Source organism: Aythya fuligula, chromosome Z (genome assembly GCF_009819795.1).
Source record: "Aythya fuligula isolate bAytFul2 chromosome Z, bAytFul2.pri, whole genome shotgun sequence".
NCBI lineage: Eukaryota > Metazoa > Chordata > Aves > Anseriformes > Anatidae > Aythya > Aythya fuligula.
In genome coordinates, this window is record NC_045593.1 from 32,069,030 (window position 1) to 32,094,934 (window position 25,905).

The window sequence follows — 25,905 nt, forward strand, 5'->3', positions numbered from 1 at the left end:
AGTCCATCCTCTGACCTAATACTAACCAGTCCTCCACTAAACCATATCACTAAGCTCTACATCTAAACGTCTTTTAAAACCTCTAGGGATGGAGGGATGGTGACTCAACCACTTCCCTGGGCAGCCCATTCCAGTTCCTCACAACCCTTTCAGTAAAGAAGTTTTTCCTAATATCCAACCTAAACCTCCCCTGGCACAACTTTAGACCCTTCCCCCTTGTTCTGTCACCAGGCAGTGGGAGAATAGACCAACCCCCACAGCCTCCTTTAAAGTACATATAGAGAGCGATAAGGTCGCCCCTGAGCCTCCTGTTCTCCAGGCTGAACAATCCCAGCTCCCTCAGCCGCTCCTTGTAAGACTTGTTCTCCATAGCCCTCAGTTTACTTTGTACCTCTTATAGCCAAGGCAACCTATTTCTGTAATTCTAGTCCACTGGATCTAATTCCTTTAATATGATATTCAGATCATCCTCGATAATAGCAGCACCTTCTACCATAATGGAAGGCAATCTTTTTAGCTTTGTATCATCATTAACATATTTCATAAGCATAATTCTGTAGTTTGCAATTCAGTAAGGTGAATGATTTAAATTCTTAAAATCCCAAACATGATTCTGCAAGAACAGTAGCATTATAGTTTTTTGTTTGTTTGTTTGTTTGTTTTTGTTTGTTTAGTTTAACTCAGTTAACTGATCACAGAATCACAGAATCACAGAATCACAGAATTGTCTAGGTTGGAAGAGACCTCAAGATCATCGAGTCCAACCTCTGACCTAACACTAACAAGTCCTCCACTAAACCATATCATAGCTAAGCTCTACATCTAAACGTCTTTTAATGACCTCCAGGGATGGTGACTCCACCACTTCCCTGGGCAGCCCATTCCAATGCCTCACAACCCTTTCAGTAAAGAAGTTCTTCCTAATATTCAACCTAAACCTCCCCTGGCACAACTTTAGACCCTTCCCCCTTGTCCTGTCACCAGGCAGTGGGAGAATAGACCAACCCCCACAGCCTCCTTTAGTGTACTTACAGAGAGCGATAAGGTCGCCCCTGAGCCTCCTGTTCTCCAGGCTGAACAAACCCAGCTCCCTCAGCAGCTCCTTGTAAGACTTGTTCTCCAGACCCCTCACCAGCTTCGTTGCCCTTCTCTGGACACTCCCAAGCACCTCGATGTCATTCTTGTAGCGAGGGGCCCAAAACTGAACACAGTACTCGGGGTGTGGCCTCACCAGAGCCGAGTACAGGGGGACATTCACTTCCCTAAACCTGCTGGTCACACTGCTTTCTATACAAGCCAGGATGCTGTTGGCCTTCTTGGCCACCTCAGCACACTGCTGGCTCATATTCAGCTGACTATCCACCAATAATCCCAGCTCCTTCTCTGCCAGGCAGCTTTCCAACCACTCCTCTCCCAGCCTGTAGCACTGCTTGGGGTTGTTGTGCACAGGTGCAGGACCCGGCACTTGGCCTTGTTGAACTTCATACAGTTGGCCTCAGCCTGTCAGTCCAGCCTATCCAGATCCTCCTGCAGAGCCTTCCTGCCCTCGAGCAAATCGACACACGCACCTAACTTGGTGTCATCTGTAAACTTGCTGAGGGTGCACTCGATCCCTCACCCAGATAATCGATAAAGATATTAAAGGGGACTGGCCCTTGTACTGAGCCCTGGGGGACTCCACCAGTGACCAGCCTCCAACTGGATTTGACTCCATTGACCGCAACTCTTTGGGCCTGTCTATCCAGTCAGTTTTTAACCCAACAAAGCATATGCCAGTCCAAGCCAAAAGCAGTAAGTTTCTTGAGGAGAATGCTGTGGGAAACACTGTCAGAAGCCTTACTGAAGTCAAGGTAGACCACATACAAAGCCTTTCCGTCATCCACCTAGTGTGTTATTTATCACAGAAGGAGATGAGGTTTGTCAAGCAGGACCTGCCTTTCATAAACCCATGCTGACTGGGCTTGATCACGTGGTTGCCCTGCAAGTGCCGCATGGTGACACTCAAGATAATCTGCTCCATGAGCTTCCCTGGCACTGAGGTCAAACTGACAGGCCTATAGTTCCCTGGGTCTACCCTCCGGCCCTTCTTGTAGATGGGCATCACTTTTGCTAGCCTCCAGTCGACTGGCACCTCCCCTGATAGCCAGGAGCAGCTTGTCCACCTTCTCCACCAGTTCTCTCAGTACCCTTGGGTGGATCCCATCCGGCCCCATCGACCTGCATACATCCAAGTCCTGTAGCAGGTCGCCAAACATTATTTGGTGAATTATGAGGGCCACATTCTGCTCCCCATTCCCTTCCACCAGCACAGGGTGCTGGGTATCCAGAGAACAACTGGTTTTGCCTCTAAAGACTGAGGCAAAGAAGGCATTAAGCACCTCAGCCTTTTCCTCATCTCTTGTAACTAAGTTTCCCTCTGCATCTAGGAAAGGATGGAAGGAAGCTTGCTTGTGTGTTCCAGATCTTAGTCTCATCAGTCCCTGGATATCAGTATACCTTAGCGCTCCTCTATCATTTCTGAATTTCTCTATTATAGCTATTCCAGCACGACTGAATACTCAGCTAGAACAGCAGGTTTCTGATCTCAAGAAGGCCTTTGAAATATACCAATACAAAAACACCATTGAGTGGCAGGGACGGTTTGAATTTTGATTATATTAAACAATTTTAAAATTATATTCAACCTGCTTTTACGTTGTAATTCTGTCTGGGACATCAGCAAGCACTCTTCTGTTACCATGTAAAACAGAAAATAAATGACTTTGCAATAAACAAAGAAATGAAGAAAACAGACTAATGAAACTAATATAATGACTAAATGAATTACATGGCAGCAAAGCACATTAAAAATCACATGAGAAAGCTTTCTCCTCATTTAGAAAGTTGTTCCTTTTTTTATACACTGAAATACCAATGTTCATGTGTAACCTTAAACCATGCAACCTTCATATAGCTTCATTCACATTCTAAATTACCAACTATCAATTACAAAATGCCAACTTGTAAGCTGTCACATATCTCACCCCTGAAAAAGCTCTGACATAGTAGTCACTTCTGCAGATTATCTGCTTTTCTTATCCATGATGCACAAACAATTTACTAGAGCATTTGGTATTCTTGACTCTGTGTGTCCCAAATAACAGATCAAATATATATATATATATATATATATATATTATGCTAGAAATGCTGCACAATGTATTCCTGAGGGAAAAATATTGTAGAAAAACATATAATGCTATCTGTTCATGCATACTAAGGTAATATATTGTTGAGAACCAACACTGAAAAATTTAAAACATGTTACAAAGACACAGATAGCAACTTGAGAGACAAAATGAAATATCTCCTTCTAAGTCTTCTGCAGAGGTAGGTTGTTTATACAAGCCAAGAACTGTCCCTAATGTATTTTTGGTAGGCCAAGCTGATTTACTATGCTGGAGAGTTTTATATGATTAAAGACCTTGACTGGCTCAGGACAATGGAAATTTTGGTGCTGATTTATGGGGTCAGGATTCTTTCTTGTATATTCAGGAAATACATATACACACCAATAGAAAGGATGATTGCCTGAAAAAAATAAACTCTGTCAATACCTCAAGTCTTGACTCCTGACACCGAGTAATACTGTAAACTATTTAGCTGTGGTTGCGTTGAAATAGTCTAGTTCTAACTTTGCTCATATTCCTTCTGGCCCTTTTTCAAAACAAACAATCAAACAAAAAGGAACAACAGCTTAAAGCTACTTTTATTTTGCTTTAGGTGTAAAAATAAATATCTTGGATAATCTGTATTATTATATGTTTCCTCCAACAACAGAAAAGAAACAATACACCCTGTAGAATATCTTTATTTATTTATTTATTTATTTATTTTTTAAAAGATAAACAGTAGCCTAGAATATAGCAAATCTAGCCTTTTACCTGATTGGTATTATTTACCTCAAAACACTGGTTTAAGAACAAATACAATAAGTATTTCTATGCAAAAACCTATACAGACTGATTTATTTTTTTTTGCTTTTGTCTTCTGTTTCAAAAGAAAAACAGAAACAGCAATCACCAGGCTATTTGCCATAACCAGTTAGCTAAAGTCTTCCCCTGCTTGCCCTTGCTGTGCTAAAAAGAAAACAAAAGCAAATGAAAAGCACAAACACATGGACTAACAAAAAAAATAACAGAAACCTGCCTCTACATTACTTGTACAATGCTGGAGCTGCATGGCTACCATCTTTAGTATACGTGTGTGAGACACATACCAAAATGTTCTTAAAACATGGGCTATGTACCACAGACTCATCAGACACCCACAGGAGAAGGGACAGCAAAATCAGCAGTTTGTGCTCCCAGCACAGCATCTCTGTGCTCCCAGCTACAGAACTGCACCACTCCTATAGGTTGCACTTGAACTCAGGGTCCGCTGTTGCTGTCAAACTCAGCATCTTCCTTCAGCTTGCTTCCTCCCAGAGATACAGGTGTAGACTACCTAGCAATGTATATAAACCTACAGCCTCACTGCTATGCGTATGACACAGGCTTGACAACTTTCCATATATCTAAAGAGCCATCTTTGGTTTAGAAGAATTTGGCTTCTTCTTAGTCTTTTCAGCATGGGAATTGTGAAATATTAAGGTTGGGCCTTGTCTTTAGGATCTGGCACAGCTGAAGCATACTGTGTACTGCAAATACTAAAAACTATAAGTATATTCTCAAGTCTGGAGCTAGTAGGTCAAATCTGACTTCAACAGTGCAACGCATCCTTTCTCTATTATATTATTCTGCAAGTTCTCCCTTTATGACTTTTCTTTTTCCTTTTCACTTTATAGTTTTGTTTCAGTACTATCCAATATACTTGTTGCCTAATCAGATTGAAGCATGACTGACTGAGACAGTGAATTTGCAGTACACATAGGACAGTAATCCAGCTGCAGCTAGCTTAGCCTGACTGCACTTTATTATAATGTTGCTGATGGCAATAGAATTGTATCAGAGGAAGAGATGGAGAGCTGGAATAGTTATTTTTCAAAAGTAGTTGGCATTATAAAATGATTTGATAAAAAAGTACAAAAACTTCCTGAAGCAATAAAAGCACTATGCATTTCCCATACTAAGATATGACATAACAGCACATAGTAGTCCACAGTTCCCCCTTTGGAAAAAATGAAGATGAGAACTACAAACTGTTACAAGCAATATTTTTTTTTTATACTCCGAGGAAAATCAAAAGTAATGTTATGCACTCTGAAAAAGTTAAAAGTCAACAAAATACTATAGATATTTTAATTGTCAGAAGCTTACCAAATAAGCAAAGAACCATCTGGTACCCAAACAAATCTACTAATGTTGATTAGTAGATGCCAGTTTTCATATAAAATAATATCCTTTGCAAAATCTTCAGCAGGGGCACACAGCGTGGCTCAAAATACCGTTTTCTCTATAGTACGTGTTGAAAACTAACATTTATCTGTAAGTAGTAGAAACGAGTGGCTTAGAAGGCCACTTAAAGTGCTTTGTAGAAACAATAGCTCAATCCCCCGCATGTCAGAAGTGAAAACCAGAAGGAAAGGAGATACTCCCACAGACCTCTTGCATTCGATTTGGTGAAAACAGCTAAGAACAACAACAAAAGATTTCCATTGTAAAATTTCCTGTTCTAACAATCTACCCACCAGAGAACATCTTTTGACATTTGCTATGTATTCGTTCATTATTAACTTATTTTATTACCTGAATCTGTAACTACAAAACTCTCAAGAAATTTATTTTGCTCTTAGTAACCAAAAAGCTTTGCTAAACAAACCATATACTCAATCTTCAATGATTAATTTCAAAGAACCTAACAATTATCTGGTTCTATTGTCACGTTAATTTAATAAATTGCAAAACAATAATCCCAAAGCACACATTACCTAACATTTCTCCCAGAAAAGATCATCCTTGAACTGGAATGCAATTCCTTCCGTGTTCATCTACAAGTCATTCATACATTAAAGATTCCAGAATTTTGAAAAAAAGCTGAACCTAATGATTGAGAAGTATATAACTTCTTCTGGACAGGGAGTTTGGTAACAGTAATTACACATGAATTGTTTTACAATTTGCTGGCTCTGGCATTTAAGGGGAAGGTTTCTGAACCTTTTTCACTCTTGAACTGGTTATATTTGTAACTGCATAGCATGCTTTACTAGAATACACTATTGATGCTTTTGCGATGGATCAAGAAGAAAATAAGAGGTACCAAAAACATACACAAATCAGGAAGTAAGATGGATATAAGTGCTATAATGCATGATCACGTGCTCAGCTAACAAGATGATAGATGAGAAATAGATTCACAGTTGAGTATATAGTAAGATCTGGTAGTATCCAAAACCAAAATCCTACAGAATGTCAACAATTAATTTTCAGAAAACTCTTCTTCTAGGCCTACCTCTCATATCTTTCAATCACATGTCTTGTTTCTCTCAACCCTAAATAAATAATCCTCTATCTCTCTCTTCCCCCCAGAAAGGTTCATGGAAACAGCCTAGCAAGCAACAGCTGACAATATAGCAAACAAAGAAAATGCTAGTTTAAAGTTGAAGTGCTGTACTGAGATCCAGGGAAAGACATTTCCATCTGTCATTGTAACCGTTATACACTTGGTCGTATGCAACCACCCTGATTTTGCAAGAAAGCCATGACTCCCACACTGTTGTAACATACTCTTAATCATTATGATACTTCTGTCTCCAGCCTCTGAGTCTGAGAGTCATACAGGTTAACTGGAGGTAATTACGCAAAACATTAATTAGTACAATAGCAGTCATTTTTCATTCTTACTACCTACCAAAATAAACACTTCATTATTGTGAGAAAGAATAAATTTGAACTGTATTTTATGGATCTGTGGAAATGCTGTTGCAATAGCAATTGTGCACAGTGGCCTGGACCACGCCAATTTTAACAGGTGACAACACATTGAGCAGCAGTGGTTTTCCCCTTCACTACTGAAGTAGTTCCATCCTGCCCAAAGAAGTATATATAATACTGCTTTATACTCAACACATTTCTCACAAGTTCTGACTATGACATGCTTCCGAAACAGATAATTGTCCTTCTTGTGCCTTTCTTCTTAAATTAGGAAGACAAATCAGACATAAAACTACTGTAAATAAATAAATAGATAAAATAACAAACTGCAGAAACTATTGTCAGTCTGTCTTAAATAAATAGTCAAAAGGCAAAGAATGAAAATAGGCTCAAAATAGCACACAAAAGGGAGTTTATTATTCTAATTATTATTTTTTACCTTTTAGAAAAAATGCATAGCTGAGAAAATGAAAACGATGGTGTTTCAGATTAGAGCTGTCATTCAGAACGCTTTATCTTAGCACGACAAAATAGTAGTAGTAGTAGTAGTAGAAGTAGTAGTAGTAGTAGTAGTAGTAGAGTTATTGTTGTTATTATTATTATTATTATTAAGCCATAAGAAGAGCAATGCAGCTACTGACCAGCAAAGCACACCACCTGCGCAGCAAGGTTTCAGAACACACACACACAATCTCAAAAACAACAGATGTGGAGAGTTTAAAGTTTTATCAAAAGGTCGAATAGACATTCCATCTACCTTTTGGACACACACCTCATACTTCCCAGGAAGGATTCTGTTTTTCTGCTTTTTCCCTCTATTTCTTGTTGGAAAGCCATGATCTGTGAGCATATGGCATTCAAACTAAAGTTTGAAAGTTGAAAGCTTAGCTTTCAACTACACACTTCCTTCTATTTTGCCAAAAACTAATGAAATATATAATAAGTGTTCATCCAGGTGGCTATCAAATCTATCCATCCATCTACCTATCTATCTATCTATCTATATACAGAGAGAGTTTTGCACTTTTGCTGTGTAACAGATAATAAAATACAAAAATGTTATATACTACGATCACAAAAATCTGAATCCTGTTAAGATATCACACAGCAATTTTAAGCCTTCACGCATTCTTATCAACAGAACTTTCAAGGTTTCATTTTACCTTACTTCTCTCACCAGAACATGACATAAAATCCTGCTTATGACATGGGAAGGACATGTGCCGTGTCCCTCTGTGGAACTCCCTGGCTTACTAATTACCACAAGGGCTCATCCCAGGCACTGGCAGCCAGAAGCCACCATGCTCCCCCTGCAGAAAGATGCCACCCATGTAAAGCAGGTCTACAGGTGAACCACAACTTCCGCAGCCACACAAGTAAACAGTTTTTGTTTGTTTGTTTGTTTGTTTTTCTACTTTTCCTTCTGGTGCTGCAGTAGCAAATTCAGATTTTGCGAAGTCAGATCAGCAGTGTAATACGAAAACTAGTAGGTATTCCTGAACTAAAATTTAAAATTACACCTGACTTGCCTAATATGCTCCTTAAAATTTCTTCCTCAGCATAAACCTCACAGACGTAATAAATTGTCAAAATGTTCTTCCAAACCATCTTATTTAAAAGTATAGAAAGTCAGACAGTAATTCAGCCTGGAACAGTAGCCAGAGAGCATAAGAGAACTTTTTTTTTTTTTTTAAACAAATATATAAATAGTGATTGCAGAAAAATAGCAAGTAAAAATATATCAGAAGATTTTAATATTACACAAAACATTAATATTTTTAAACAAAAGAGAACTCAAACACCATAAGAAAAAAATAGAACAGTTATGTTCTATTTTCTTGTAAACTGTGAGATTTATAAGATACATCTCATCAATTTTTATGTATTCAGTATTTTATATATTTACAGTTATCTGCATAAATCTTTTGTTTGGATATTTCCTAAGCACATCCATATTATAGGTTGTACACAATGGGAAGCAATGCTACTTTGTTGATTTGGTTTATTTTTTATTTTTTATTACTATTTTTTAAATATTTATTTAGCAATGTGGTAAAAGTGTTGTTTAATATTTATTTTCCAGGCTCCGTGTCAGGTACTTGTATTCTAGAATTCTAAATAAAACCTCAACAAAAAAAAATCAGAGGAAGTTGCAAATAATGATTCTTTAGAAAAGAAGACAAGAAACAAAATAAAAAACTCACCAATTACAAAAAGAAAACAAGAATCTTCCTAGATGAAGCTTGTTTTTAAATGTTTTTATACTGACAACAAAGCATCTACTTTTTCACTGCAACCAAAGCCTAGGAGATGAGCCCTGAAGAGAAGTTCTATATGGAACACTGTAATGCACCTTGTGGGAGTTTCATCAATCACAACAGAAACGCTTGAGCAACTAATCATAACCTGGTAAAGTTTCTGCAGTGTTGTTATTATAACTGTTATGTATCTGGATGTGAGTGCTGTCCCAGGAGTATTGTTCTGGATTGATTAGCATCTTTATAATGAAATGCTCAATTACATCTTTGAAATAGGTAATTATAAAAGGAGTGTGTATTTTCCAGTTAGGGATTTTGTTGTGATTTTTTTTTTTTTTTTAATTATCAGTGCATGAAAGGCAACTGTAGAAGTTCTCACTGCACTGTTGCCTCTTTGGAAAGAAACTACGTTTTGTTTTTCTCACTATGCATAAGCTAAATTGAATTTCTAGTTATGACTGGTATGGGAGTTTTATTTTCAACTGTCAGGGTGTGCAGCCATCTGTAACCAATTTTTCAATATTTTGAAAAGCCTCATTTGAAGTACACAGTTGTGAATGACTTAGGGACACAGTCATTATTCAACAGGGAACTTTCAAAATGCTTTTCAACTGTATTTCTTTAGAGTAAAAGAAAGAAAAAAAAAAGTATAGAGAAGACTATGCAATGGGTATCAGCATAGCTTTAGTAAGGTCTGTAAAAAAGGCAAACAGGAAATTTTGGGGCATGTCTGACTTCGGGCTCATGTTTCAGACTCTTATGTGTGCCATTGTATTTTGAAGACAGCTGCATCATCTAATCTTGTTGAAACCAATTTATGCCAAGAAAAGCAACTCTTTAAAAAATAAAAAATAAAATATTTTTTTCCCAAGAGTTAAGAGCATCTGAGGGGGTGGGGAAAGTGATTTTCATTTCAAGGGTCAGAAGTCAGGAGAAAGAACTATAAATATTTCCTTTCTTTTCCTTAGTACTGTGCATGTTGCAGTATACCATTAATTTTAAAAGAAGTTTTCTACTTAGGAAAATTATTCAAATGTTGAGATGATGGCTTAGTCTACCTACATCAAATGCTAGAAAGTACACTACTGACAGAATTACGAATACATTTATTTATTCAATTATTCATTTTTAAATGAGGGTAACAGCAACAATTGGATTAACTGAGAAAATGCAAGGATTTCTTTCAAACAATCTTTAACATTTGGATATCCAGAGCAGGAATTCTTCAACACAATCCTCTGTCATATCACAGAGTCACAGAATTTAAGGGGTTGGAAGGGACCTTGAAAGATCATTGGGTCCAACCCCTCTGACAAAGCAGGCTGCCCAGGTAGGCATCCAGACGGGCCGTGAATATCTCTAGAGAACAAGACTCCACAATCTCCCTGGGCAGCCTGTTCCAGTGCTCTGTCACCCTCACCATCAAGAAGTTCTATCACATGTTGGTGCGGAACTGCCTGAGCTCCATCACGTGGCCATTACACATTGTCCTGTCCCAAAAAACACTGAAAAGAGCTTGGCCAAATCCCTTTGTCTCCCACACTTAAGGTATTTATACACATTGATGAGATCCCCTCTCAGTCTTCTTTTCTCCAGGCTGAACAGACCCAGGTCTCTCAGCCTTTCCTCATAAGGAAGATGCTCCAGGCCCCATATCATCTTTGAGCCCCCCCCACTGGACTCTTCCTAGGAGATCCCTGTCTTTTTTGTACTGTGGAGTCCACAACTGAACACAGTACCCTGGGTGAGGCCTGACAGGGCATAATAGAGGGGGAGGATCACCTCCCTTGACCTGCTGGCCACATTCCTTTTAATGCACACCAGGATCCCTTTGGCCCTCTTGGCAACCAAGGCACACCGCTGACTCATGGTCAACCTGTCATCTACCAGGACCCCCCTGCTAGCAGGTCGCCCACCAGCCTTTACTGATACGTGCGGTTGTTCCTTCCCAGATGCAGGGCTCTACACTTGCTCTTGTTAAACTTCATTTGGTTTCTTCCTGCCCATCTCTCCACCCGGTCCAGGTTTCGCTGAATGGCAGCACAGCCTTCTGGCATGTCAGCCACTCCTCCCAGCTTTATGTCATCGGCGTACTTGCTGAGGGCAGACACTATTCCCTCATCAAGGTCGTCGATGAAGATGTTGAACAGGACCTGACCCAGCACTGACCCCTGGGGAACACCGCTAGTCACAGGCCTCCAGACGGACTCTGCGCTGCCAGTCACCACCCTCTGAGCTCGGCCAGTCAGCCACTTCTCAACCCACCTTACTGTCCACTCTTCTATTCCACACCTTCTCAGCTTGGTTAGCAGGATGTCATGGGAGACAGTATCAAAAGCTTTGCTAAGATCAAGGTAAATGACATCCACTGCTCTCCCCCTACCTACCCAGCTGGTGATGCCATCATAGAAGGCAACGAGGTTAGTCGAGCACGACTTCCCCTTGGTGAATCCATGCTGGCAACTCCTCCTAACATTCTTCTCTTCCAATTGCTTGGAGATGGCATCCAGAACAAGCTGTTCCAACACCTTTCCAGGGACAGAGGTGAGACTGACTCACCTGTAGTTTCCCGGATCCTCTTTCTTGCCCTTCTTGAAGACCAGAGTGACATTGGCTGTCCTCAAGTCTTCATGCACCTCTCCTGTTCTCCAGGACCTTTCAGAGATGATAGAAAGTGGTTTGGTGATCACCTCTGCCAACTCCCTTAGCACACGTGGATGCATCCTATTGGGACCCATGGATTTGTGTGCATTGATCCCACTCAGATGCTCCTGAATTACTCCCTAATGAACGGGGGGGATCTTTCCACTTCCCAGACCCTTTCTCCTCTGTCCAGGGTCCAGGAGTCCCAGAGAGGGAGTCCCTGAAGTAAAGAAAGACTGAAGCAAAGAAAGCATTCAGTATCTCCACCTTCTCAGCATCTCCCGTTACCAGGAAGGCCCCCTCGTTCAGCAAGGACCCACATTATCCCTAGTCTTCCTTTTACTGTTTACATACTTAAAAAACAAAAACAAACAAACAAACAAAAAAAACCTTCTTATTATCTTTTATGTCTTTTTTAAGCCTCATCTCTAGGTGGGTTTTAGCCTTCCTTGTTGTGTCCCTGCAGGCCCTAATAACACTCCTATACTCCTCCAAAGAGGACAGGCCCTTTTTCCACATTTCATAAACCTTCCTCTTCCTTTTGATCTTGTTGATTAGCTCCTTGCTCATCCACGCAGTTTTCTGCCCCTCTTCCCCCATTTCCTACTCTTAGGGAATATAATAATAATATAATAATAGATCTATCTATAGATCTATTAGATCTATCTAATCTATAGATCTATCACTGCTGCCAGCACCAGGATAGAGAGGCTTGTATATACTGTTACATGCAGGACATGGGTTCAAAGACAAAGGGACAAAAAAACGAGATATGCCTGGTGTCTTAAAGAGAAAGTAGATTCCAGAAAAGTGATTTTTTTGAGGTCAATAGAGATAGATGTGATAGTTTTAGATACACAACATCCATCCCCATTGACATATTAAACAGAAGGAAGGCTTAATATTTGGCTAAAATCAGTAAGCTAGTATTGTTCATAATGCAATTGTTCCCCATTAATAGACAGAGATATAGTAATTCTTGAAGAGCATTACAAACTATTGATCCTTAAAAAAAACAACAACAACAAAACAATTGATTTCATTTTTAGTGAGAACTCTAGAAACAAAAGTTACCTCTATCTACCTTCACTTCCCCTACAGTTCAGTTATATCTAGTATGTTTACCTAATACCACTTTAATTCTTTATTTTGAACCAACATAAAATACTGACATAATTTTTGGCCTATCAGCTTTTCCATATCAGCTTTTCTGCTCTGTCATGTGTACTCTTAATTGTGCCACTTACACCTATTCACAGTATACATAAATTATTTTTTGTGTTGTCTGTGTATAAAGCAACCTGTTAGATTGAAGAATACAAAAAAATATTAATTTTGTTCAGCATTTGTACATTTTTGCAAAAAAAAGGCCTGGATCCTTATATATCCTGTGAACTCTGGGCACATGTAGGCTGTAAATGTGCCAGTCATCCATTGTAAGTTTGTGTTCATGAGATTGATATAGGTTTATTCTGTGCATACTGTTACCCTGCTCTATATTTGAAATCTTACATTACACAGATCATTTTCTAGGTATTAACACCGTGGAAGCCAGGACTACATCCACAAATCACTTGCCTATCGCCTCTTTGATTCTTAAAGACACTGGAACCAAAATAAAGCTTTTACTTTGATCTTTTTTTGTTTGTTTGTGTGTTTTGGCAAGTCATCTCCTTTAAGTATCAAATAAATGGGAATCACTATTTTGATACTGTTTTAGCTAATTAATCTCTTCCTTTTTAACATTATTTTTCTTTCTAGCATATCTGAGAAGTCCAGATATACCAAATGAGTCATGTTACCATTACTGCACTGCTTCATATGACACCTCCATGTCAAACAGTTTTATTTGAAATGATCTAACAGAAATTCCAAAATTCCACTCACCCTGTCACTAATCTTTCTGCTTTGTATCTTGAATAGTGATGTATATTTATTTACTGAACATAAACACTTACTATGCGTTCTGGAGGATGGCTTGAATTTATCCTTGCACAGTTCACTCTATGCTTCATCTGTTGGTTCTGTGGATTCAGGAATGTGTAGTACAATTTGTTCATTTTTATTTGCAAAACTGACTTTATTTCCCCAGGTGAGTTCTCAAATAAGCACATCTATAAGACTGTCCAAGCAACAATTTGATGTGGAGTTGAATTTGCTATCCAGTAATGGGTAAATGCAAACTGAAATACAAAACTTTCTCAAATGATTTCAAACAGATGTTCTGCTACCTGCTTTCTTTAAAGCTCTCCCTAGAGGTGGAGAGAAGACTTCCTGAAGTTCCTCAAGAGTAAAAAATAATACACTGATACCCAATCATCACACTTAAAATCAACTCATATAATGTTGATCTAGGGTCTCTGCACACCCAAAATTGCCACTGGAATATATTTACAACTGAAATTTCATTCAAAAGAAACTCATCAGAGAAAGTTTAATACCATGTATCATTATCATTATCTGGCTACAATAATTGCAATCCTTATGCAGAAATTGTTGGTTTATGGTATTATTACTCACATTCCCTATTCTTCAATTATTATTTAAAAAACTTTACCAATTCTAGGATGGTTTCAATGTACTACAAGAGTTTTATCACACAGGTACAGTTAAAAATAATCTGCTGACATGCTGTCCTTTTTCATTATTTTCATTGTCTTACGTGACCTTATAACTACATTATCATAGCTGTCACCCTCAGTGGTTCATACCTTGCCCACACAGTGACACCCAACATGCCCAAAAACCCTTGGAAATTGGGCACGTTTAAAGACATACTATAGAAAATGCAGAATGGAGGACTGTGAAATGATGTTGGAAGAAATTTCTGCTTTAGAGACTGAAATGCCAGCACACAGAATAGGTATGCTACCTTCCTGTAGAATTGTTCAGCTGTGTACAGACACTGGTGTCCAGTCCTGTGCTACAATTTCGCAGTTCATCAGTGGAAGTAATGTGCAGAATGGTTTATTACTGGGTCTGCAATGAAGCAAATCATGAGCAAGCAGTCTGTGCTTGTTCCTTTCAGAGACGGTATTCTTTCCTGACTTAGTATCACAGGCATCACATTGGACTCAGGTCCTAACTTTCTGTATGGTACCACATACCAAACACAGTCACAGCAAGGTCAGCAAACAGATCAAGATGTACTCTTCAGGTAGCTGAGATAAATGGACTCATCCCTCCAGCACGTCGCAGATGAGTTCTCCAGATCTTGTGTGATGGTTGGCTGTAGCTCTCACCCCCTAAGGTAGTGGGACAACCTACTAAATACTGTGGTCACATTTCCCCTACACAAAATCAATTGCATATCCACTCTGCAATAAAATGCCAGTCTTCACCACACCCATCATGCAACACATTTGTACTGCAAGAAACAGGAATTACCAAACCAACTAATTATCTGACTTGACAGCAGAACCTATGTGATGAACACTTGGTTTGTTGGATTTTTTCTGTTGACATTCCTGCAGATCTCTAAATATGAAAGAATCAGATCTATTAGCAAAACTTTCTGCTGTCATGCTGCAGATAAACAAATTCAATCAGCTCTTATAATGAACAGGAAACTAGAAAGGCAGTATTATCTTTTCCCTAGGGTGATTTCAGCAGATCTCTATTCAGTCAGCTGCTAAAAGAGAATTTTTGCTGATGCCTAGAGTGAGTGATGCACATGAGTGCTATGCATGTGGTGAGGTTGTATTTTTACACATAGGTATATTTATTCATATTAATATGTTCAAATTGATAGATGATGTATTTACTTATGAATACTTCAATCATCGGGGAAAAAAATACAGAAAAGACATTTCAGATCAAAACTTTTTAGATCTCTAAAAAGAGATCTTGGTTGTGGTTTAACCCCAGCATGACACCACATCACTTGGTAGAATCCTCACCACCACATAGTTGGTCACACAGTCCTATCACAGCAAAGAGCAAGTAGAGAACTGAAAGGAAAAAAGAGAGAAACGTTGTGCAATTGTTCATCACCAGCAGAACATTTCCCAGCCAGACCCAAGATAGCCTTGGCAAAATTCTTCCTGCTTTTATTGCTGAGCATGATGTTATATAGTATCAAAAGAGCATGACATCATATGATACCGGACATCCCTTTGGCCAGCCTGGGCCAGCTGTTCCAGCTGTGCCCATCCCCAGCTTCCCAGCTTCTTGCCCACCCCAGCCTCCTTGATGGCAGGGCAGCACGAGGAGCTGAAATGTCCTTGGCTTTGTGTGAGCATTGCTCTGCAACAACTAAAACATTGCTGTGTTATCAGCACCGTTCTCCTCACAGTTCCAAAACAGCTTCATATAACCTGGTATGAAGAAAATTAATTTTATCTCAGCCTAAACAAGCACAGTCATACTAAAATTTCTGTTTGATGATGAACAATGCAGATATAAAGCTAAATTTAAAAGGTATATTACTTGTGTTTCAAGCAAGGAAAACTGGACCGAGTCTGGTAAATATTGTCTACTACACGTGGCACCTAATTTTGCTAGCAGTTTTTTGAGGATTCTCAACAGTGCTTCTGTCATTGCTCTCATTCCAAAGATCATAAATTGTGTATTGATTTTTTTATTAACAGACTGTGAAATGACAGGAGGTGTACAAGAAATGGAAGTGACATGATACAAACAGGTACTTACATTATACATGTATTAAGCAATTATCCTAAAAATGTTTTTGTAAAACTATAAGGTGCCTATAAATTTATTAAATATTAAACGTATAATACCACTTTTTACATATGCAGTAATAAATAATTTACTATTTATCTTATACGTATTGTACAAAACTAATAAGATAAATACACCTTACAGTTTTACAGTTGCATTTTTAGGATAATTGTTAAATATGTTGTGTAGTTCTCACAGACTTCCATTTGGTAAAGACTCTCATTTCCATCTCATGTAATGCTTACGTTCCTCCACAGATTTTTAATGTTTCTTCATATAAGTGAACATAAAAAGTTCCTTAACTCTTCAAAAAATACTCAGAAACATTGCATTATTTAGCAATTTGGAATGCCTCAGATTTTTTTAAGGATTTTCTTTTCTTTGAATACCTGTTTTCTTTGCAACTAAAACAGAAAAAGCCTCCAAAATATGGAAATGACCTAAGGTCAAATAAATATTATTTGCCTAAATGGGAAGAGGAAAAAAAAGAAGATGCATTCTAATTTTATCAGTGGAAGACACTGTGAAAAATATACATTACTACTACTTTGGAAGAAAATAAGTCTCTCATTTGAAATGCCTGGAGTAACAGTGAAAATTTTATACCTCCCTTTCATTTTGCATTGGTTACTATTTAGCTACTACATTTGTAAGAACATAAGTCTCTAAAAAGCAGGAATTAATTCCTAGATCAAAACTGGCATGAACATAAAATAGTCTAAGAAGTCATTTATATAATTCTTAATAGATTTATGATAGAATTCATAACTCACAGGGCCAAAGGAAAGAATTTATTTTGACTTTGCTCTGATTATACTACAATTAACAGAAAAAGAAAGGGAAAAAAAAAAAAAAAAAGCATTTTAAATATCATCCTTTCTTCCCAAAAGCTAATTTATTCTGTAATGACATGGAGGAAAACCTTGAAATAATGTAATTTGTCTATATTCTCCATGTCTAACAAACAAGGAAGGAAAACAACAATTTAACGACTGTGTAATAATAACAAACAAAAATGTAAAGAACAGAATGTGAACACTAAGCATTATTATTTGTAAAAAATAATTACTATTAATGGGTTTTATTTTAAATCTATGTTTTGTTGGCATTTAAAAAAAAAAAATAAATCTCCACATCATTCAGAAAAGTTAAGGGGAAAAAAAATCTGTGGCAAACACATAAAAGCTCATCTTTCTGTTGAAAACAAAAGCTAGAAACCCACAATTCATAAATAATAACAGAAAATGTGTTGGATGACTGAATTCTGTCATCTTTCTAACTTTGAACAATGCTTTGTTTTATCATAAAGTATGAATTCCATGGTTGGTGAAAGCATGGAAGCTTTCAATACTTATTACAAATCTGCTGTAGTTTACCCTTTACTCTGAGAAAAACAGATTAAGAAAAAAAATCCAGAAAGTAAGTCTGTGCTCTAAAATTAAAGCTTGAAATTAAGCTGGTCAAATTCCCTTATATGTTTTGCAAACACAAATACGAAATGGTCCTCCAAAACCCCAATGCAGTCCTTTAAAAATTATTTAAAATTATATATACTTTCTCTGCTATTTAACACTATGAATGTTTACAGATGTTTAGAAAAATCTCTCAATACTAGATGTGTGTCAGAAATATAAATAATAATAATTATTTATATATATTATATATATATTAATATATATATTATGATTATATATATAGTATAATTATATTATATATATATATTTATATATATTTATTATATATATTTATATAATCATAATAATGTGTGTCAACACAAAACACAAAACAAATTAAATTTCAATAGCAACTTTTTTAAATAACGTTTTCTTATTGCCTTGAGAGTAAACTCCAGAAATTCCTATTTAGTTAGTGAAACAAATTTTCAATTTGCAGGAACTATTTGTACCACTAATGGATTTCATTCTTCATCTACCTGTGCTGAGTTATTTCACATGAAGAATGAATATTCTTTTTGGTTTTGTTTCCTATTTGTTCTCATTCAAACACTAGTCATATGTGATAACTTACTACCATTGCTTTTCCTGGTCTAAGGAAAGAAATAGATAACATTCATTACTGTCAAAACCTGGATTAGCAGCAAGCACATATTGCCAAGCACAGAGAAGCTATTGAAGAAAGGCATTCTTACAAAAATGAGCTAGCAAGAAACTAAATTTCCCAAATTTGCTGTAGGCCAGGATTTTTATTTGCTTCTGTAACGCAATCTTCAAGCTTAGACAAAGCATTAAAGAGCATCTAGTGACCTTCAGTATTTCAGAAATAAATGCTTCCCCTTGCTATAACTGATGTCAGTCTTCGCTTTTTCTATGAAAAGGAAAGCAAACAAAGCCTATATCTTCAAAGCAAACACTTTGGAGAAAGTTATAGGAACAAGCATTAACTCATATAACAAGCACTAACATTAAACCTTTCCATAAAAGCAGAAATTTGAGCACACCAAAATGGCTAAAGGTAAATTACATGAACAAAATGTCTGCTCCAAGGGATTTTAACATAAACTGATTGATACGTGGAAATGTCAGCATTGAAGTATTCCTAACTAATCATTAAATACTTCCTTAAAATACCTCAACACAAACATCTCCACATCTCCATCACAAGGAGGATTTGGAAATGTTAGAGCAGGTCCAGAGGAGGACCACAAAAACATCAGAGGAATGGAGCACCTCTCCTATGAAGAAAGGCTGAGAAAGCTTGCAATGTTCAGCCTGGAGAAGAGAAGGCTCTAGGGAGACCACATTGCAGTCTTTCAATACTTAAAAGGGGATTATAAAAAAGATGGAGAGTGACTTCTTACTAAGAAAATGATAGGACAAGGAGGAATGGTTTTCAACTAAAAGAGGGGAGATATACATTAGATGTTAGGAATAAATTCTTCTCTTAGAGGGTGGTGAGGCACTGGAACAGTTGGATAATCATAACGCCATACTTAAAAACAACAATAACAACAAAAAAATGGCTTTGTAAAAGCCATTTTCAGCCCTGAATTGGTGCATTTCCTGGTGAAAGTACCCAGCACATGAACTCCACAAAATTAATACGTTTGGGGAGCACGGAAATAATCTTCATCAGTAGCTTCCAAGTAGGACATTTTTCTTTCAATCCTGTCATCTCTTACTTGTTCTTATACTTTAATATTTCTAGTAAGATTAACTTTCAATAGGAAATTTATAATGATTGCATAGTTATGCATAGTTTATTTGGGATAGAGAAGAATATATAAGATTTCTTTAAGGATGATTTTCAGTCTTGGGTCTTACTAGATTTATTTTTTTTAAGAGACAGAGATTTTCTGACATTGAAGTATCATTACAGACAAAGTACACATTGCTTTGGTATGAAAAGATCTTTAATCGGCCATTTAAGCAATTTGGCCAGTTGGACTTCATCTAACTACTATACTTAAAGTTAAAAATAAATCAATCACAATGCAACAAATCTTTATTATTACAGAACATTTCCATGCCATAATAACCATATGGTTATATATATATTATATATAATATGGTTTTATATATATATATATATATATATATATATATATAATATTATATATATAACCATTATATACATATAATATATATATATGTATATATATATACACATATATACATATATTTATCTTAAGACAGACCATATATATAGTTATATATGTATTTAATATATATGGTCTGTCTTTGATATGATATGATATGATATGATATGATATGATATGATATGATATGTAATATAATATGGTCTGTCTTAAGATAAATCACAGTTCCCCTTGTAGGAAATCTTGGAACATGCACATTCAATTATATGGTTATTAAGCAAATAATATAATTATTTTCTTACTCTACTCCTCTCAGCACCTGCAGTATAGTCAGCTACCAAAAGAGAAAACTACTTATGAAAGAAACCTAGTGGTCTAGATCTTCAGTATTTTTAAAACTGAAAGGTATTATGAAGAGCTTGAACAGATGTGATGCTAGAGATTAACTTTCTGGATACTAGGGAGTGCAAAGAAAGCAAAGATAGCATCTTATATCCTTTCTCCCAGAAAAGCTGTAACACATCATATAGGCACGTACCTGTAGAGTACTTCTTAATGCTGTGTTAGATGTATGGTGTATAAAGGTTAAGCACTATGTTCTTATAATAAAAATATATTATGAACACTGATCTATGTGTCTAAAAACAGTCGAATTTTCTTGCTTTATGACAGTTACAGAACAATTTTGTAGATTTTAGAAGAAATGATCAGGAAGTTATAGGTGTTTCATTTGTGCTTGCACACAGAAATCAACATAAATGAAGCATCTCTAAAGAGATGTAATCATTTTAAATTTTATATATATAATCAGTACAACTGGGTAGAGATTGCTGCCATAACAAAGTAAAGCAAGATCATGTAAGACAACACTGAAGCAGTCCACAGCATAAAAAAAACCTGTACAGTGAAAGTGCTGAAGCAAGAAGGATGCCATTACTCTTTCCAGTCTCTTCTAATCTTCCAGATTTCCTCTCTAATCAAAAGAACTTTGCCACATAGTATCATGTTTAGTACTATCTTTTTTTTTTTTTTTTTTTTTTTTTTTCCAGGACTATTTCTAGAGCTCAAAAAAGTAATAAGGGAGTAGGTACATCCTAGATTATTCACTTTGCCTTTTACTTATTTTGAAGAAATTTTTAATAAAGCTGGAATGTGGATTCCTCAATTTGTTCTAGCAATCTAGTAACCTATTTTCTATATGCATTATAAGACACCTTGTATTGTTTAATAACCTTTTGATAAAAATTGTTGAGTCTTTGCTTTGATAAATAGCACTAAGGCATATTGATCCTACTTTATTCTGAGGAAAACCTATCCTTACCACGTAATTAATAGACTACTTGTATAAGAAATTTGATACTATCTTAAATATCACAACTATAAATAGGCAAACTGCATGCGAACAACTACGAATAACTTGGCCATAACGTTAACATTTAGTTTGATTTTTATTTTTATTTTTTAAAGAAACTATGCAACTGAACTTTATGGTTATGCATAACAAGTGTTACACATTGACTGGGGAGGCACAATGAATTAATCACCAGCTGTGAGATTGGTTTTACTTTTTTTTTTTCTACTTTTATGAAAGTCAACAGCAAGTTCACTGACTAAAAGGTACTAATGCTGGCGTCAAACATTGATTATAAAAAAGAAAGGCTTTAAAAAAGATACCAGTAAGACTCAATGACAGTTGTTGTTGTTGTTGTTGTTTGTTTGTTTGTTTTTCCTGCAAGTACAGTCAGTCGAGCTAGAAAATAGCATAAAATCTTGGCTTTTCAACCTGGAAACTATACACAGGTCAAAAGAATTTTCATCCAGCTATTGCATGTTTCTTAGGATTACAGCAAATGGAAGGTTGAATCAAAACAAGTATTTCTGAATCACCTCACTTGTTCCAAATCATGAGGTTATACAAGATTATCCAAGCAATTCCAGGGTCTCTTACAGAAAGAATGGAAGTCAAATATTATCTACTGGGAAAAAAATAAAAATACACACATACACAAGCACTTGTATCATCCAATTCTTAATTAGGTAAAGTTAAGTTGTGGGTCTTGGGGAAGAAACACGGTGGAATAAACTTCTAAAAGTCCCTACTACACCTGGTTAGCATTTCTCCATTTTCACTTGCATCCTAATAATCTGCAGAGTAATGCAAATCCTATTATTTCCAAATAGTATTTTGTTAATCTTCTGTGGCATTTTACATCATTGAAAAAGGAAGAAAAAGAATGATCTACACATGCTGATAATACTGAGTATCTGTTTAAGAATAGCTGTATCAGTATTAAGTGTTACATTTCATCTACTACCTTGCTTATTTTGATTCATTTTCCTCTTTAATATACAGAGAAAACTTCCTCTCATTAGTGTTCAGATGTGAAATCATTTTTTGTTGTTTAAAATAGTTTAAATTATTATATTTTATAGTTTTGGCAGCTGCACAATTCCCTCCATACACACTCACATAATCATTATACACTTTGTTGCAGACCCAGCCAAACTGAAATCTAGACTAGGCCAACAAGCATAACATCTGAAAGGTTGAAATTCAGCCTGAACATTAGGTAACTGAGGGACTAGAAGCAAGATTCTTTGTTGGCGCTCCTACTGCTAGCCACTTCAGCCAATCCTCATATAGCATGCCATTATTTTATGGCCCAAACAATATTAAATGTTCTCAGATATTCTTTGTCTCACTCATCTTGGATATATCAAAATAAACAGACACAGAGCCTTGAATTGATAGTAAAAACTGAATATCATTTAAAGACAAGATTCCTTTTGACTACAAAACATTTGAATGGGTTTGGGCCCCATCTAACACATCACCTACTGAAATTTAAGTGAAAGAGTATCCTCATTCATTTAAGCAATATAATGGGGTCATAAAATGTAATAGTCTAATTTCATAGTAAAACCACAAAAGTCTTTTGTATATTCATTAATGGTTAAAAAGCTCAACCAACAAACACATACAAACTGCTGGTGTTGTAAAAATATGAGGCCAGGTTCTTTAACACAATGTTCTTTACATATCAGAAGCCAATAAATCTTTCAGAGAACAAAGTATTAGACAGACTTTTCAGTAGATTTTCAAATTTGTAACTTGGTCTTTGTTTTCAAAATGAAATATGTTGTTTTATTATTATTATTTTAGCATAATTTAATATTAATACCATCTAAATGTTTTCTAGAATCACAGTTTTTCTGAATGTTACCCTGTTTGAAAAGCATACCTTTTCATGTATGAAGTCGAATGCCCTTTTCATCCCTTAGAATTTGCACTTTCTATTGTGATTATGTTTAGACCTCTTTTTTATACTTATACCTAAGTGCATGCACTGTCACAATATGAAGCTTTATGAAACTTGCTCTAATTGGTGTGATGAAGGTCATTATACCACTAATTTCTCCTTACGATCCATGTAAGGTCCTATGCACCTTAAGTCAGAATATGCCTTCCTTCATTTAAAATTGATTCTACTAAGTAGTAGCTGAATGTGAGGGACATGCAAAAATATTGCCTCTTGGAGATGTAAAGCAAAGTTTGTACACTAACTGCAATGATAAACTCTAGTGTGGGTAACACACAGCTGTCTAAATAAAAAGATTAAATCTTGGAACCACACAAAAGCTGCAAATACTCCTGTTGTATCTCTTCAAGGCAGTTTGAAAAAAAAAATCAGTTGATTGCTCTTTACTGGTCACAGGAAGCGAGCAACAAATTGAAAGCACTGGTATCCATAAATATATATGCACTTCTAGAATATATATGCATGGACACATAGTTACAAGTATCTATAACCTTTATAAAATAAAAGTATATACACAGATGAAGATATATACACTATGCAGAAGGTTTGCTTCTTCATAGTACATTATGCTTCAGTGAATAAAAATAGCTTTATTCTGAAATTTAGTGACACCAGATAATTGAATTTGTATGATTTAAATAATTTCTTCCTCAAGTATGGCTGTAGCAAAAGAGTTAAAAAAAAAAAAAAAAAAAAAAAAAAAGAGGCCCCAGGAAACAGATACCAAAATACTTAATAATAATAAAATCAACTTATTCAGTGGCACAGTTGCAGACTTTATCCTAATTATGTAACAAAGCTACTGAGTTGAAAAATGTGAACTAGGCTTTTTTCAATTAGACACCTATTTGTATCAAGACAACATCTTAATGCACAATGAAAAATGTGTGAGCAATAGCAGTGTCAGTTCAAACAACAAAAATACCAAAAAAGTCAAGAACATAAACTCAAAAAACAACTGTTAATATATATGGAGTATTTCTTTCTCATTATTGTCAGAGTACTGTTATACTTGGTAGTCAATGAGTGTTTAAGGCATAAAAATATTAAAATTCCTAGTTACTCATTACCTGATGAGATGTTGTCATTGGTAAGCAGAAGTAATTCCGGAATGCATTTCTCCCTATAATAGTTACAGTTTCTGTGACTTTAATGTACCACAGCCCCAGCAACAGTGGCTAGTTTGTCAAGCACACTTCCAATTCTGCCCACATATATGTATTGTTATTACAAACACTGAATGTTGAATTTTGAGAGTGTATTTCTCAGTTGGCAGCACACATCCAGAGGAGTTCATTTATTAGCACTTTGCCTTTTTTTTGCACTTTTTTAGCACTTTTGCCATTTACTTAAATGTTAACGTACACATTCTCTGTGTTCATTTTAACTACTGTTACAGTGGGATCCATTCCTACACTTGCTAAATACCTGAGAAAAACTACAGGGAGCTGAAGAAATGAAATTGTAAGGTCCATCTTCTGCAGTAATACTGGAAATACCACAGTTTGAGGAACAAAATACCTACAGTAGTGATTTCTAAAGGAAGATGCTCCCTTCCCAACCTACAGAAAATAAATTTAAACAAGTTATTATTGTAGCTTTTCCTTCAGGATCGTTAGGGAGAAGTGAGTAAGGCAGTACATTTCACAATGTAAACCAGAACTCGTGAGACAATGTTATGATAGGCTCACATCACTCACTTCCAGTTCTGTGACTCTTCCTCGTCACTAAGATTAAATTAACTCTCATTTGAACAATATACAATACACAGCAAACACTGACTTCGGAGGATGGCAGGATGTCATAATGTACCTAACTGGGAATGGAGAGGAGGAAACGTGATACTGGGCATCACTGGCTGGCTTTGGGGATGAGGTAGGGTGGTCAGTGCAGGAGGAGGGCAACCACAGCCCTCAGCTAGCACTGCCACAGACAACACCGACCCACTCTGTGCCAAAACCAAGCCAAACAGAGGAGTTTCAGGTGCATCTGAAAAACATTTTTAAGGAAGAGCAATAGCTGTTATGGAAAAGGAAGACCGAAAAGGGGAGGCTCAAGCAGGGTGTGTAGAGAGAAGACGAGTGTGTTTCTCTAAGTGTTTGTTTTATTTTTTGTCTTTGTTTCTCAATATTAGAACAAATGGTGAACTAGAACAAACTGTCAATAAGCTAAATTGTATGAAATTCCCTGACTCAAAATCATTTTGCTGCCCAAAACACACGTTCATTTTAATTTCCTTGTGCAGAGGTATCTCCAAGCATAATTACTATTTATGCCTTGTGAATGAGTCTGAGGCTTTACTTAGTCTATGACTAATCATGTTGATGAAAAGAAAAAAAAAACAGAAAAGAAAAAAAAAGGAACTCTGACATATGCACATTTAAATTGCACATTTAAATGCATTTCTCCAGTATAGTGTATGCTAGTCCATCTCCCAGTACTGAGACAAGGCCTCTAACATACCTCCAGGGACATCCTGTACTTAGACTTTACCAATCTGTCTGCCATGGATACTCCAGTACATAGTTCTGTATCCACTAATCCTCCACCAGATTTCAGATTTAATTACAGATTAAAACAATAACAACAACAACAAA

General features: G+C 36.4%; 1 protein-coding gene across 43 annotated transcripts in view; it reads right to left on the reverse strand.

The window, feature by feature from the left end:
• The window catches only part of PTPRD (protein tyrosine phosphatase receptor type D), a 408,570-nt gene that overhangs the window by 323,975 nt on the left and 58,690 nt on the right, over positions 1 to 25,905 (reverse strand). The gene's annotated exons all lie outside the window — the stretch shown is intronic.